Source organism: Rhinoderma darwinii, chromosome 4 (assembly GCF_050947455.1).
Source record: "Rhinoderma darwinii isolate aRhiDar2 chromosome 4, aRhiDar2.hap1, whole genome shotgun sequence".
NCBI classification, from domain to species: domain Eukaryota; kingdom Metazoa; phylum Chordata; class Amphibia; order Anura; family Rhinodermatidae; genus Rhinoderma; species Rhinoderma darwinii.
Window position 1 is genome coordinate 173,855,738 of NC_134690.1, and position 16,162 is coordinate 173,871,899.

Genomic DNA, 16,162 nt, shown 5'->3' on the forward strand with positions numbered 1-16,162 from the left:
GGGTTTCTAATATATGGGCCCCTCAAATCAACTTCAGAACTGAACTGGAACCTAAAAAAATAAATAAATGAGGCAATACTTCGCTTCTTACATTATACTGATAATGAGCCGTGCCCACCCCGAGACGACCCCAGTTTTGACCGTTTGTATAAACGGAGACCCCTATTAGACCGTTCCAGTGCCCGGTTTTCCCAAGCATACACCCCCGAGAAGTGTATTTCTATTGATGAGTCCCTGGTACATTTTAAAGGGAGGGTTCAATTCCGCGAGTACCTGCCGGGTAAGAGGGCAAGGTATGGCGTGAAGATGTATAAGCTGTGAGAGTGCATCAGGGTATACCTACAGGTTTAGGATATATGAAGGAAAGGCCACCCCCAAACCAGACTGCATCCTGGACTACAATAGGTACATGGGAGGGATGGGCTTGTAAGATCAAGCCCTGAAGCCCTACAGCGCCATGCGGTGTGGTATAAGAAGCTGGCCGGGCACATCATACAGATGGCATTGTACAATGCGTACATGCTACGTCGATGTGCAGGCCAGACGGGAACTTTCCTGGAATTTCAAGAGGTGATTATCAAGAACCTAATCTTTAGGGACCAAGAAGGGGGGGCACCCAGTACTTCTGGAAGCGAGCCCACACGCATCGTACCAGGGCAACACTTTCCAGGAGAAGTTCCCCAAACTGGCAAGAAGGGAAAAAGTCAAAAGAGGTGCAAAGTCTGCTATAAGAGGGCGATAAGGGATGACACAATATATCAATGTGACACGTGTCCCGAATAACCAGAGCTCTGTATGAAAGAGTGTTTTAAAATTTATCATACATCCCTTGGTTTATAATTTAACCCAATTTTACTTACCCTGATGCACTCCGCTCAGCTTATCCCCCTTCGTCTTTCCCCTCTGGGCCCTGCTGTGTGCCCAGGCAGCTGATAATAGCCACATGTAGGGTATTGCCATACCCGGGAGAACCCACATTACAGTTTATGGGGTGTAGGTCTCCGGTCAAAATGCTCACTACACCTCTAGATGAATGCCTTAAGGGTGTCGTTTTTAAAACGGGGTCACTTCTTGCGGGTTTCAACTGTACTGGTACCTCAGGGGCTTCTGCATACATGACTTCGCACTAGAAAATCCCCAGTAGGCCAAATGGTGGTCCTTTCCTTCTGAGCCCTCCCATGGGCCCAAACGGCAGTTTATCACAACAAATGGGGTATTGCGGCACTCAGAACAAATTGCGCAACAGAATGGGGTATTTTGTTTTTTGTGAAAATAAGAAATTTTCAGCCAAAACTACATATTATTTGAAAAAAATAATTTTGTTTTCATTCCCAGCCCAATTCAAATAAGTTCTGTGAAAAAACTATGGGGTCAAAATGGTCACAACACCCATAAATGAATTCCTTGAGGGGTGTAGTTTCCAAAATGGGGTCATTTGTGGTGGGTTTCTATTGCTTTGATACCTCTGGGGCTCTGCAAATGCGACATGGCACCCGAAAACCAATCCAGCAAAATCTGTACTCCAAAGAACACACAGCGCTCCTTTCCTTCTGAGCCCTCCCATGGGCCCAAACGGCAGTTTATCACCACAAATGGGGTATTGCCGCACTCAGGACAAATTGGGCAACAAAATGGAGTATTTTATTTCTTGTGAAAATAAGAATTTTTGAGCTAAAATGACATATTATTGGAAAAAATATATTTTTTTTTAATTCCCAGCCCAATTCAAATAAGTTCTGTGAAGAAACTATGGAGTCTAAATGGTCACATTACCCATAAATGAATTCCTTGAGGGGTGTAGTTTCCAAAATGGGGTCACTTTTGGTGGGTTTCCATTGCTTTGAAACCTCTGAGGCTCTGCAAATGCGACATGGCACCCGAAAACCAATCCAACAAAATCTGGACTCCAACAAACATATAGCGCTCCTTTCCTTCTAAGCCCTCCCATGGGCCCAAACGGCAGTTTATCACCACAAATGGGGTATTGCCACACTAAGGACAAATTGGGCAACAAAATGGGGTATTTTGTTCCCTGTGAAAATAAGAAATTTTGATCACAAATGACATTTTATTGGAAAAAATGAAATTTTTTTCATTTCAGAGCCCAATTCAAATACGTGCTGTGAAAAAACTGTGCGGTCAAAATGGTAACAACAACCCTAAATGAATTCCTTGAGGGGTGTAGTTTCCAAAATGGGGTCACTATTGGGGGATTCCTACTGTTTTGACACCTCAACACCTCTTCAAACCTGGCATTCTGCCTAAAATATATTCTAATAAAAAAGAGGGCTCAAAATGCACTAGGTGCTTCTTTGCTTCTAGGGCTTGTGTTTTAGTCCACGAGCGCAGTAGGGCCACATGTGGGACATTTCTAAAAACTGCAGAATCTGGACAATACATATTTAGTAGTGTTTCTCTGGTAAAACCTTCTGTGTTACAGAAAAAAAAATGAATAAAATTGAAATTCAGCAAGAAAAATGAAATTTGCAAATTTCACCTCCACTTTGCTTTAATTCCTGTGAAATGCCTGAAGGGTTTAAAAACTTTCTAACTGCTGTTTTGAATACTTTGAGGGGTCTAGTTTTTAAAATGGGGTGTTTTATCAGGGTTTAAATAGGCCCCACAAAGCCACTTCAGAACTCAAGAGGTACCTTAAAAAAAAGGCTTTTGAAATTTTCTTAAAAATATGAGAAATTGCTGTTTATGTTCTAAGCCTTGTAACGTCCAAGAAAAATAAAAGAATGTTCAAAAAACGATGCCAATCTAAAGTAGACATATGGGAAATGTGAACTAGTAACTATTTTGGGTGGTATAACCGTCTGTTTTACAAGCAGATGCATTTAAATTCTGAAAAATGCTATTTTTTCAAAATTTTCTCTACATTTTGCAATTTTTCACCAATAAACACTGAATACAAGTTTTACCACGAACATGAAGCCCAATGTGTCACGAGAAAACAATCTCAGAATCGCTTGGGTAGGTTTAAGAATTCCGACGTTATTACCACATAAAGTGAAATATGTCAGATTTGAAAAATGGGCTCTGAGCCTTAAGGCCAAAACTAGGCTGCGTCCTTAAGGGGTTAAACTCCGGCGGGGAGAAAAAATACCAGAATTGTGGTATGAGAAACACAAATTCAGTGAGAAATATAAAAACGATGTTCGCTATCATGTGGTAGACAAAGCCGTGGTCAGCCTAAGATTCAACATGGCTGTACAACTGTCTTACCACAACTCAGGTGGGAGACTTTAGTGAACTGGCAGGACGCCATTCAGGAGAGATTCTTGGAGGTAAGGTTTGGCGTTCAGAAGGCGTTGAAGATCTGTTCCACTGTCGCAGAAGAGGGGTTCCATCCTCTACCAAGGAGACGACATGTGACGCGCCTTTATAGGAGATCAGCAATTTGGTAGGGAATCCCCAGCGATACTTCATATTGATGTCACTAAGAGGATTAGTAATTGGAAGCATCTCCTTATGGGCCTGTAATGTAGCAGCAGACAAGTCCGGGAAGATTAATATTGAAGCATAGGGAGGGGACAGGCGTCCGAGTTTCCTGGATGTGAACATGATAAGCTCCTTGATGTGGTAGAAGTGCACCCGAACTAAAGAATATCTGGGTGCCGATTCCGGTGCTTGCTTGGACTTAGGAATTCTGTGCGCCCGGTCTATAGTTAAATCCAATTCTGATAGTGTCGGCAGTATCAAAAGAAACAATTGCTTGACATATTTCAGGAGGTCTGTAGGGGAAATGTCTTCTGAGATACCCCGAATTTTAAGGTTATTTCTCCGTAAATTTGTCCCCTGCATCCGTTGCTTTGGTCTTAAGCCACTTTACATCCTCTGATAAGGCATTATGTGCATCCACTAATTCATTGTGGGCTGAGGAATATTCTTCCATTTTTCTTTCCAGGTGATCCGTTCTTTCACCTATTGCGTTTACATTACATTGTAACTTGCGGAACTTAGAGGACATACTGGTATTGATTCCATTTTGCAAAATAACTAGCATATCTTTGAGAGTGTCCACAGTAATAGGATCTCCCGATGATGGGAACTGGGAAATATATTGTGGGTTAATAATGGTGGAGGTCAGCAAACCATCTCTTTTGCTGCTACTTTTTTTTTGTGCAGGGCCGTTACCATTAAGTGATGCCGATGTTGAACCAGAAGCTCTCCATTTTTGTCCCTCATGGCTAGGATCGGTCTCCTCTGGGGAGTGTGAGGATACAGAAGAGTGCTGTGCAGAACATAACCCTTCAGCATGAAGAGACAATGAAGGAGGTTCCTCTGTGTCAGGAACAGGAGCACCAAAAAAATCGTTCAGCTTTCTTGGGGCCATCGGTTTCACTCTTTTCCTGGCCATAACAACAGAGGCCTGGGCTATTAGGGCTTCAAACTGCTGATTGGGGATTTGTGTCAGTAGATACTGCGGTGCTTGCATTCCTTCCCACAAGCGGCAACTCTGCTCTGTGAAGGGCCCTGTCTTTAGGTAATAGCTTGGAGAGCAGGCCCAAGGGGAGGCTGTACAACGCTTCAGATGTTGTACAGCCACTAGACGTGAGAGAGCAAACGTGCGTCCAGTAGAGCTGTAATGGCCTCCGTTATCAGCGATGTTTGGAGGGACCCCGCGGTCCTGAAATATAGGAGGCTGACCTGGTATGGCGTGTCCCCAAGGTAAAAAGGCGGAGCAGCGTGATCCAGAGGAGGGAGTTCTCCGATGGGTCAGTAATCTCCGAGGTTAACGCTTCAGGCTCAGATCGATTAAGGAAGATGGCGGGGGAGCCAGGCCGTGGGAGATAGGCCCTGAGGTGCACAGGCATGATCAACGGGCAATTGTGCGCCATGGTGACGGGACTTGAGTACTGATGACAACCTCTGACTCCTCTGCTTGGATTTCCTCAGTTATGAGGGAGATAGCGATGCTGTGAGCCGTTATGGGTAGCTTTTCTACAGGAGCTCAGGGATCAAGTGGCCATTCAGTTGGCAGCTAAGCTCCGGCCACGGTGTTGGGCCTATTTATCGCATACAAGGGATCATGGATCAGTTTGAATATATCAAAATACTTGAAGAGATCATGTTACGCTAGAAGAAATGCCCTTGAAATGAGTTTATGAGGCAAAGCCCACAAATACAGAAGAACTGTGGAATGTAGTCCAATCTTCCTGGACTGGAATACCTGTTCAGAGGTGCCAGAAGTTGGTCGACTCCATGCAACAACGATGTCAAGCAGTTCTCAGAAACAATGGTTATGCCACTAAATATTAGTTCAGTAAAGTGATATCTGAAATGTTTTTTCAGATTATACGTTAGATTTTTGAGTTTTTAAAGAAAAATTCTGGCACTGCCGTTTTTTTGAACAGTCGAATATTAATTTTTCTTTACTGTCTGTAAAGGATTAACCCATTCCCGACATTTGACGTATGGGTACGCCATGTAAAGCTAGTGCTTCCCGCATTTTGCTGTATCTATACGCCAAATGCTTGGCATCGGCTCAGGAGCTGAGCCGGTGCCATCATCGCCGGATGTCAGCGGTATCTTACAGCTGACATCCGGCTGTAATGGTGGGGACTGAAATTAGCTTCGATCCCTGCCATTAACCCCTTAAATGCAACGCGATCGCTGCATTTAAGGTGTTTGCTGCTCATCGGAACCCTAGCAATGAAATTGCCGGGGTTCCGGTGGCTGCAATGGCAACCAGAGGCCTAATACTGGCCTCCCGGTCTGCCTAGCATGGAAGCCGGTCAGGACCAGCTCGGCGGTTGAGCCTGATCGGCTTCCGTAGCCGACGGCAAGATGGCGCCGGCTCAGGAGATGATCCGGCGTCATCAGCGGTGGAAGTCAGCTATATGTTACAGCTGACATCCACCAGTAATGGCAGAAACCGGAGCTAGCTCCGATCCCTGCCATTAACCCCGTCAATGCAGCGATCGTAGCATCCTAGCGGTTGCTAGCAGATCGCCAGCCCTGACAGGCAATCAGGACTGGCGACTGCTGCTATCGCAACAGGGAGACACAATGGCCTCCTGCTCTGCCATTACGGAAGCCGATTAGGCCCCGCCGGGAGGCGAAGCCTAATCGGCTTGCTGTCAGTGAATAACTGACAGATCTAATACTTTGCACTACATAGGTAGCGCAATGTATTAGAAAAAAAAAATCTGACAGTTGGACCTTCGAGTCCCCTAGTAGGACTTGAAAAAAAGTTTCAAAAAGTGAAAAAAATTAAAGTTTGAAAACATAATAAAAGTTTCAAGTATTAAAATAAAACACAATCGCCCTGTTCCCTTATCAAGTCCTTTATTATTGAAAAATAATAAACCATACGTCTTTTGTATTGCCGCGACCGTAACGAGCTGAGGTATAAAAATATTATATTATTTATTGCACGCGCTGAAGAGCGTAAAAAAAACCCGTAAAAAACTATACCAGAGTTTCTGTTTTTTGGTCACTTTGCCCTACAAATATTGGAATAAAAAGTGATCAAAAAGTCGCTCGTATCCAAAAATGATACCTATAAAAACTATAGCTCGTCTCGCAAAAAACATACCCTCATACAGATCCGTCGACTAAAAAGTTATGGTTCTCACAACTTCGCGACAGAAAAAATACATTCTTTTTACGAAAGTAATTTTATTGTGCAAAACTTTGTAAAACATAAAAAAGTGCTATAAATTAGGTATCGCCGGAATCGGACTGACCCGTAGAATAAAGGTAACATATGACACTGTCCCTCATAGACGTCTAATGGGTAAATTAAGGACTATAGGTTTAGAAAATATAGTTTGTAATTGGATTGAGAATTGGCTCAAGGACCGTATCCAGAGAGTTGTGGTCAATGATTCCTACTCTGAATGGTCCCCGGTAATAAGTGGTGTACCCCAGGGTTCAGTACTGGGACCACTATTATTCAACTTATTTATTAATGATATAGAAGATGGGATTAATAGCACTATTTCTATTTTTGCAGATGACACCAAGCTATGTAATATAGTTCAGTCTATGGAATATGTTCATGAATTGCAGGCAGATTTAAACAAACTAAGTGTTTGGGCGTCCACTTGGCAGATGAAGTTTAATGTAGATAAATGTAAATTTATGCATCTGGGTACCAACAACCTGCATGCATCATATGTCCTAGGGGGAGCTACACTGGCGGATTCACTTGTTGAGAAGGATCTGGGTGTTCTTGTAAATCATAAACTCAATAACAGCATGCAGTGTCAATCAGCTGCTTCAAAGGCCAGCAGGATTGTAATGGCAGGAAGGAGGTGAAGGGAACAAGTGAGCCCTAATCTACCCACCGCCCTGTCCCTGCCTACTTGCAACGACCCGCCCTAGGCGACGGGGTACAACTTGGCGGCGGTCCCTACGCTGTCCAAGTGCAAGGGAGTACAAACAGGGAACACGCAAGGGAATACAGTAGCCCACGGAACGCCGCGAGGAAACGGAGCGGTGAATGAGCCAGTCAGGATCAGGAAGTAGTGGAGTATACAAACGGGAGCACGGAGCAGAAGCAAGCCAGGGGCAGAGCAACGCAGGATAAACGGAACTGAAGCAAGGCAGAAGCACGGCAGAAGCAGGCTGGAGCAAGGCAGCAGTGGGGCCAGGAATCCAAGAAGAATAACAAGCAAGGAGGAAGAGAAAACGGAAGGTATAAATGGACAGGGGGCGGAGCTAACTCTGACTGACCAGGCCGCGATAGGCTCTCCCACTCCTGAGCCTGCCACCCTGATTGGTGGGAGCAGGTGTCAGTCTCAGAGGTCTGGCCTCAGGTGTCGACTGATTAATCCTGGGAGTATACCCAGACCTAGTGCCTGGCAGATCCTTTACAAGGATATTGTCGTGTATTAAAAGAGGCATGGACTCACGGGACAGGGATGTAATATTGCCACTTTACAAAGCATTAGTGAGGCCTCATCTAGAATATGCAGTTCAGTTCTGGGCTCCAGTTCATAGAAAGGATGCCCTGGAGTTGGAAAAAATACAAAGAAGAGCAACAAAACTAATTAGGGGCTTGGAGAATTTAAGTTATGAGGAAAGATTGAAAGAATTAAACCTATTTAGCCTTGAAAAAAGACGACTAAGGGGGGACATGATTAACTTATATAAATATATTAATGGCACATACAAAAAATATGGTGAAATCCTGTTCCTTTGTAAAACCCCCTCAAAAAACAAGGGGGCACTCCCTCCATCTGGAGAAAAAAAGGTTCAAGCTGCAGAGGCGGCAAGGCTTCTTTACCGTGAGAACTGTGAATCTATGGAATAGCCTACCCCAGGAGCTGGTCACAGCAGGGACAGTAGATGGCTTTAAAAAAGGGTTAGATAATTTCCTAGAACAAAAAAATATTAGCTCCTATGTGTAGAAATTTTTCCTTCCCTTTTCCCGTCCCTTGGTTGAACTTGATGGACATGTGTCTTTTTTCAGCCGTACTAACTATGTAACTATGTAACTATATATATAATTTATAACGCATGGTGAACGCTGTATAAAAAAAACATGCCAGAATTGCGTTTTTTTTGGTTACCTGGCCTCCCAAAAAATAGGATAAAAAGTGACCAAAAAGTCGCATGTACCCCAAAATGGTACCAATAATAACTACAGCTCGTCCCGCAAAAAAAAAGCCCTCATATTACTATGTCTATGAAAAAATAAAATTGGTTAAGGCTACAATAAGTCAGGAAATAAAAAAATATGCAGTTGTGCAGGTCCGAAGGGAACATTTCTTCTGTTTCAAGAGGCGATTTATCAAGGCCCTAAAATTACGGAACCAGGAAGGGGAGGGCTCAAACATATCTGCTGGAAGCATGGGCGCCCGTATTATACCAGGACAACACTTCCCAGCAAAATTCCCCAAACTGCAAAGGTGCGGAGTGTGGACCAAAAGGGGCATAAGAAAGGATATTTATCAGTGCGACACTGGCCTGTGCAGAAAGGATTGTGTCACAGCATAATACACATCTATGGATTATTTTATTGTTTTTTTAACCCATTATTATACCACCTGACTGCCCCTGATGTACTCTGCCCAGCTTACATGTACCCCCACATTATAAACGGAAACACCATCAATACTCAAACAAATCTACTACCAAGCAAAATCCGCTCTACAAAAGACAAATGGCGCTCCCTCCTGTAATGCTGGGGTAGGGAGACAGACAGGTGAGCCATAATCTACCCGCCACTCAGTCCCTGCCTACTTGCAACGGCCCGTCCTAGGTTGACAGCGTACAACTGGGCGACGGTCCCTTCTCTCACTATGTGCACGACAGACAGACAGACAAGGAAACAAAGAAGCTAAGGGAAAAGGGGCAGATGCCCACCGCAACACCGTGAGCCACAAGAGTAGTGAACGAGCCGAGTCAAACCAGGAGTGTACGAGGTACCAAACGCAGAGCAAGAGAGTAGTCAGTGAAGCCAGGGTCAATATGAAGCAGAGGACGAATAGTACAAGCAGCAGCAGCAGAGCCAGGAAACTAGCAGAATCACAGGCAAAGGAGGAGCAGGAAACGAAGGTATAAATAGACAGAGGGCAGGAGCTAGCTCCGTCTGGCCATGCTGTGATAGGCTCTCCCACTTCTCAGCCTCCCAGCCTGAGTGGTAGAAGGAGTCACTCCATCAGACTTAGGAGCAGGTGCAGACTGAGTAACCACAGGCGTCGACACAGAAGCTGTGTCTGGCAGATCCTTTACAGTACCCCCCCCTTTTATGAGGGGCCACTGGACCCTTTCTAGGTGGACCTGGCTTATTGGGGAACCGAAGATGGAACCTCCTGAGCAACACCCCAGCGTGAACAACCCGGGCGGGTACCCAAGTCCTCTCCTCAGGCCCGTATTCTCTCTAATGGACCAGGTACTGGAGGGAGCCTTGGACCATCTTGCTGTCCACAATCTTGGCCACCTCGAATTCTACCCCTTCAGGGGTGAGAACAGGGACAGGAGGTTTCCTCGAGGGAGCCAAGGACGGGGAGCAGCGTTTCAGGAGGGAGGCATGAAACATGTCGCGTATTCGAAAAGACGGGGGTAACTCCAGTCGGAAGGAGACAGGGTTAAGGACTTCAATGACCTTGTACGGCCCTATATACCGAGGAGCAAATTTTTTGGACGGGACTTTAAGGCGCAAATTTTTAGAACACAGCCACACCAGATCCCCGACCACAAACAAGGGGTTAGCAGAACGTCTTCTATATGCCTGAGACTTTTGTATGCTCTGGGACGCCTCTAGGTTCTTCTGAACCTGGGCCCAGACTGTGCACAGTTCCCGATGAACGACATCTACCTCGGGATTGTTGGAACCAAAAGGAGAAACGGAAGAGAACCGTGGATTAAACCCAAAATTACAGAAAAAGGGGGAGACCCCTGACGAGTTACTGACCCGGTTATTAAGGGAAAATTTAGCGAGGGAAATGAAGGAGACCCAATCATATTGACAGTCAGAGATGAAACACCTTAAATATTGTTCTAGAGACTGATTAGTCCTCTCAGTCTGGCCATTAGTTTCAGGATGGAAGGCCGAGGAGAAGGAGAGATCAATCTCCAACTTCTTACAGAAGGCTCTCCAAAACAATGAAACAAATTTTACCCCTCTGTCAGAAACAATATTGACAGGAACCCCATGGAGACGCAGGATGTGTTTGACAAACAAGGTAGCTAACGTCTTAGCATTGGGTAGTTTCTTGAGGGGCACAAAGTGGCACATTTTACTGAAGCGGTCTACTACAACCCACACCACCGACTTGCCTTGAGATGGAGGCAGATCTGTGATAAAATCCATGGAGATATGGGTCTAAGGTCTCTTGGGGAATGGGCAAAGAACATAGTAAGCCCGCTGGTCGGGACCTGGGAGTCTTGGACCTAGCACAAACCTCACAAGCAGCGACGTAGGCCTTAACGTCTTTAAGCAACCCAGGCCACCAATAGTTTCTGGCAATGAGGTGCTTCGTACCCAGGATGCCTGGATGGCCGGATAATGCAGAGTCATGATTCTCCCTGAGTACCCTTAGCCGGAATTGCAGGGGAATAAACAGATTGTTCTCAGGAAGGTTCCCGGGAGCTGAACCTTGATCAGCCGCAATTTCGGAGACTAGGTCAGAATCAACAGAGGAAATGATTATACCTGGGGCAAAACACAAGCAGGATCTTCCTCCGAAGGAGGACTGGCCATGAAGCTACGCGACAGTGCATCAGCTTTAATATTTTTAGACCCAGCCCTATAGGTGACCAAAAAGTTGAATCTAGTAAAAAATAACGCCCATCGAGCTTGTCTCGAGTTTAGCCTCCGGGCAGATTCTAGGAAAACCAGATTCTTGTGGTCGGTAAGGACCGTTACCTGGTGCCTAGCCCCCTCCAGGAAGTGGCGCCACTCTTCTAATGCCCATTTAATGGCTAAGAGTTCGCGGTTGCCAATGTCATAGTTTACTCTCAGTGGGTGAGAACTTCCTGGAGAAGTAGGCACATGGACGGAGATGGGTGAGGGACCTGGTACCCTGGGACAAGACAGCACCCACTCCCACCTCGGAGGCGTCAACTTCCACGATGAACGGCTCCATTTGGTTAGGCTGAATCAGCACTGGGGCCGAGATAAAGCACTTAAGGACCTCAAAAGGACCGCCTCAGGAGGCCAGTGGAGGAGATCAGCACCTTTGCGAGTGAGATCCGTAAGAGGCTTAGCGATGACCGAGAAGTTAGCAATAAATCTCCTGTAATAATTAGCAAACCCCAGGAAGCACTGTAACGCCTTCAGGGAGGCAGGTTGGACCCATTCAGCCACAGCCTGAACCTTGGCAGGGTCCATGCGGAATTCATGAGGAGTGAGGATTTGACCCAAAAATGGTATCTCTTGCACCCCAAACACACATTTTTCGGTTTTAGCAAACAGTTTGTTTTCCCGTAGGGCCTGGAGCACCTTCCTGACATGCTCCATGTGGGAGGACCAGTCCTTGGAAAACACCAGTATGTCATCAAGGTACACTACAAGAAATACCCCCAGGTAGTCTCTTAAAATCTCATTTATGAATTTCTGGAAGACCGCGGGAGCATTACACAACCCAAAGGGCATGACGAGGTATTCGAAATGACCTTCGGGCGTGTTTAACGCAGTCTTCCACTCATCCCCCTCTTTGATGCGGATAAGTTTATAAGCCCCCCGTAGATCAAACTTAGAGAACCATTGGGCCCCCTGAACCTGATTGAAGAGATCAGGACTCAACGGAAGGGGATACTGGTTCCTTTCAGTGACCTTATTCAAGTTTCGGTAATCGATGCACGGCCTAAGACCACCATCCTTCTTCCCTACGAAGAAGAAGCCAGCACCTACGGGAGAAGTAGAGGGGCGAATGTAACACTTGGCCAGGCATTCCTGGATATACTCTTTCATGGCTTCATGTTCGGGACAAGAGAGATTAAATATCCCACACTTAGGGAGCTTAGCCCCTGATACCAAATCAATTGCGCAATCGTACTCTCTATGAGGAGGTAACACTTCGGAGGCCTTTTTAGAAAAAACATCAGCGAAGTCCTGAATAAACTCAGGTAGAGTGTTCACCTCCTCAGGGAGAGAAATAAAATTAACAGAAAAACATGACGTCATGCATTCATTCCCCCATTTGGTAAGATCCCCAGTGTTCCAGTTAAACGTGGGATTATGCATCTGCAACCAGGGTAGACCTAAAACCAAATCGGACGATAATCCCTGCATCACCAGTACAGAGCACTGCTCCAAATGCATGGAGCCAACAATGAGTTCAAAAACAGGGGTATGCTGCGTAAAATAACCATTAGCAAGAGGAGTGGAGTCGATACCCACTACCGGGACAGGTTTAGGCAATTCAATCAATGGCATAGCTAGACATAGCAAATTCCACAGACATAATATTAGCAGAAGACCCTGAATCCACGAAGGTATTGCCGGTAGCAGACCTACCACCAAAAGAGAACTGAAAGGGAAGCATGATCTTATTAGGTTTCATGTATACGGGAAATACCTGTGCGCCCAAGCGACCTCCCCGATGGTCACTTAGGCGCGGAAGTTTTCCGGCTGCTTATTCTTACGCCTAGGACAGTTGTTCACTTGATGCGCATCATCCCCACAGTAGAAGCAGAGACCATTCTTCCTGCGGAACTCTCTACGTTGTTGGGGAGACACGGAGGCCCCGAGTTGCATAGGTTCATCCGAGATTTCCGTGGAAGAGCGAAGCAACCGCACCTCGGGAGCCATCATGGGGGAGCCAGAGGAGAAGGCACAAAAACGTTCAAGTCGTCGTTCCCTGAGACGTCGGTCAAGACGTACCGCTAAAGCCATTACCTGATCTAGAGAGTCAGAAGAGGTATAGCTAACTAACAGGTCCTTAAGGGCGTTCGACAGACCCAATCTAAACTGGCACCTCAAGGCAGGGTCATTCCACCGAGAAGCTACACACCACTTCCTAAAGTCCGAACAGTACTCCTCAATGGGTCTCTTACCCTGACGTAAGGTCACCAGCTGACTCTCGGCAAAGGCAGTCTTGTCAGTCTTGTCATATATGAGCCCGAGAGCAGAAAAAAAAGGTCAACAGAGGAAAGTTCAGGGGCGTTGGGAGCCAAGGAGAAGGCCCATTCTTGGGGCCCGTCCTGGAGCCGGGACATAATTATACCCACTTGCTGGCTCTCAGAACCTGAGGAGTGGGGCTTTAGACGGAAATAGAGCCTACAACTCTCCCGAAAGGAGAAAAAAGTCTTCCGTCCCCTGAGAACCGGTCAGGCAACTTGAGGTGGGGTTCAAGAGGTGGGGGGCACTACCAGGGTAGCATCATGCAGGTTGCCCCTCTGAGTCAGGGCTTGGACCTGTAGGGAGAGGCCCTGCATTTGCTGAGCCAGGGTCTCAAGGGGGTCAATATTGTGTCAGGGACCAGGGTAGAAAAGGTATATGGGCCTGTGATTATGTAATGCCGGGGTAGGGGGACAGACAGGTGAGCCCTAATCTACCCGCCACTCAATCCCTGCCTACTTGCAACGGCCCGTCCTAGGCGACGGCGTACAACTGGGCGACGGTCCCTACTCTCACTATGTGCACGACAGACAGACAGACAAGGGCACAAAGAAGCTAAGGGACAAGGGGCAGATGCCCACGGCAACACCGTGAGCCACAAGAGTAGTGAACGAGCCGAGTTAAACCAGGAGTGTACGAGGTACCAAACGCAGAGCAAGAGAGTAGTCAGTGAAGCCAGGGTCAATATGAAGCAGAGGACGAATAGTACAAGCAGCAGCAGCAGAGCCAGGAAACTAGCAGAATCACAGGCAAAGGAGGAGCAGGAAACAAAGGTATAAATAGACAGAGGGCGGGAGCTAGCTCTGTCTGGCCAGGCTGTGATAGGCTCTCCCACTTCTCAGCCTCCCAGAAACAGAAAATTGTTTTACTCGGGAGAAATTGCTTTACAAATTTTGCAGTGCATTTTCTCCTTCAGTCCTTGTGGAAATTAGAAAAAATTAGCTAAACCTACATTTCCTTTAAAAAAATTTAGATTTTTATTTTCATGGCCTACTTCCAATAATTTCTGCAAAAAACCTGTGGGGTCAAAATGCTCACTATACCTCTAGATAATTTCCTCAATGGGTGTATTTTCCAAAATGGGGTCACTTGTGGGGGGTTTCCACTGTTTTGTCCCCTCAGGGGCTTTGCAAATGTGACATGGCCTCCGCAAACCATTCCTGCTAAATTTGAACTCCAAAAGCCAAATGACGCTCCATCCCCTCTAAGCCCTGCCGTGTGTCCAAACAGCCGTTTATGACCACATGTGGGGTATTGTTTTACTCGGGAGAAATTGCTTTACAAATTTTTCTCCTTTTAGTCCTTGTGGAAACGTTGTGGTGCTTTTTCGCCTTTAGTCCTTCGGTGTTATAAAAAAAATTGGATTAAAAATTAATTTCTGCAAATAAATATGAAATTTGTAAATTTCACCTCTACTTTGCTTTAATTCCTGTGAAACGTCTAAAGGGTTAAGAAATTTTCTAAATGCTGTTTTGAATACTTTGAGGGGTGAAGTTTTTAAAATGAGGTGACTTTTTGAGGGTTTCTAATATATAAGGCCCTCAAAGCCACTTCACAACTGAACTGCCCCCTGTAAAAATAGCCTTTTGAAATTTTCTTGAAAATGTGAGGAATTGCTGCTAAAGTTCAAAAATGTGCATTTTTCTCAATTTAAATGTATCTGCTTGTAAGACACATAGTAATACCACACATAATAGCTGCTAATTAACATCCCCCATATGTCTACTTTATGTTGGCATCGTTTTTTGAACATTCTTTTATTTTTCTAGGACGTTACAAGACTTAGAACTTTAGTAGCAATTTCTCATATTTTCAAGAAAATTTCAAAAGGCGATTTTTACAAGGACCAGTTCAGTTCTGAAGTGGCTTTGAGGGCCTTATATATTAGAAAGTCCCCATAAATCACCCCATTTTGAAAACTGCACCCCTCAAAGTATTCAAAACAGCATTCAGAAAGTGTATTAACCCTTTAGGAGTTTCACAGGAATTAAAGCAAAGTAGAGGTAAAAGTTACAAATTTCATTTTTTTTTTACAAAATTCATTTGTAATACATTTTTTTCTATACCACAGGAGGTTTTACCCGAGAAATCTAACTTATTATTTATTGCCCAGATTCTGCAGTTTTTAGAAATACCCCACATGTGGCCCTAGTGAGGTCATGGACTGAAACACAGGCCTCAGAAGCAAAGGAGCACCTAGTGGATTTTGGGGCCTCCTTTTTTTTAGCATATATTTTAGGTACCATGTCAGGTTTGAAGAGGTCTTGTGGGGCCAAAACAATAAAGACCCCCAAAAGTGACCTCATTTTTGAAACTACACCCCTCAGGGAATTTATCTAGGGGTATAATTAGCATTTTGAACCCACAGTTTTTTTGCTAAATTTATTTGAATTAGTTTGTGAAGATGAAAATCTAATTTTTTCTGAAAAAACGTAGACATTTTTAATTTTTTCAAGGAATAAAAGAGAAAAAACACCCCAACATATGTAAAGCAATTTCTCCTGATTATAGCAATACCCCATATGTGGTAATAAACTGCTGTTTGGACCCACAGCAGGAGTAAGAAGGGAAGGAGCACCATTTGGATTTTGAAATTCTGATTTTGCTGGTATCGTTTTCAGTGCCATGTCGCGTTTGAAT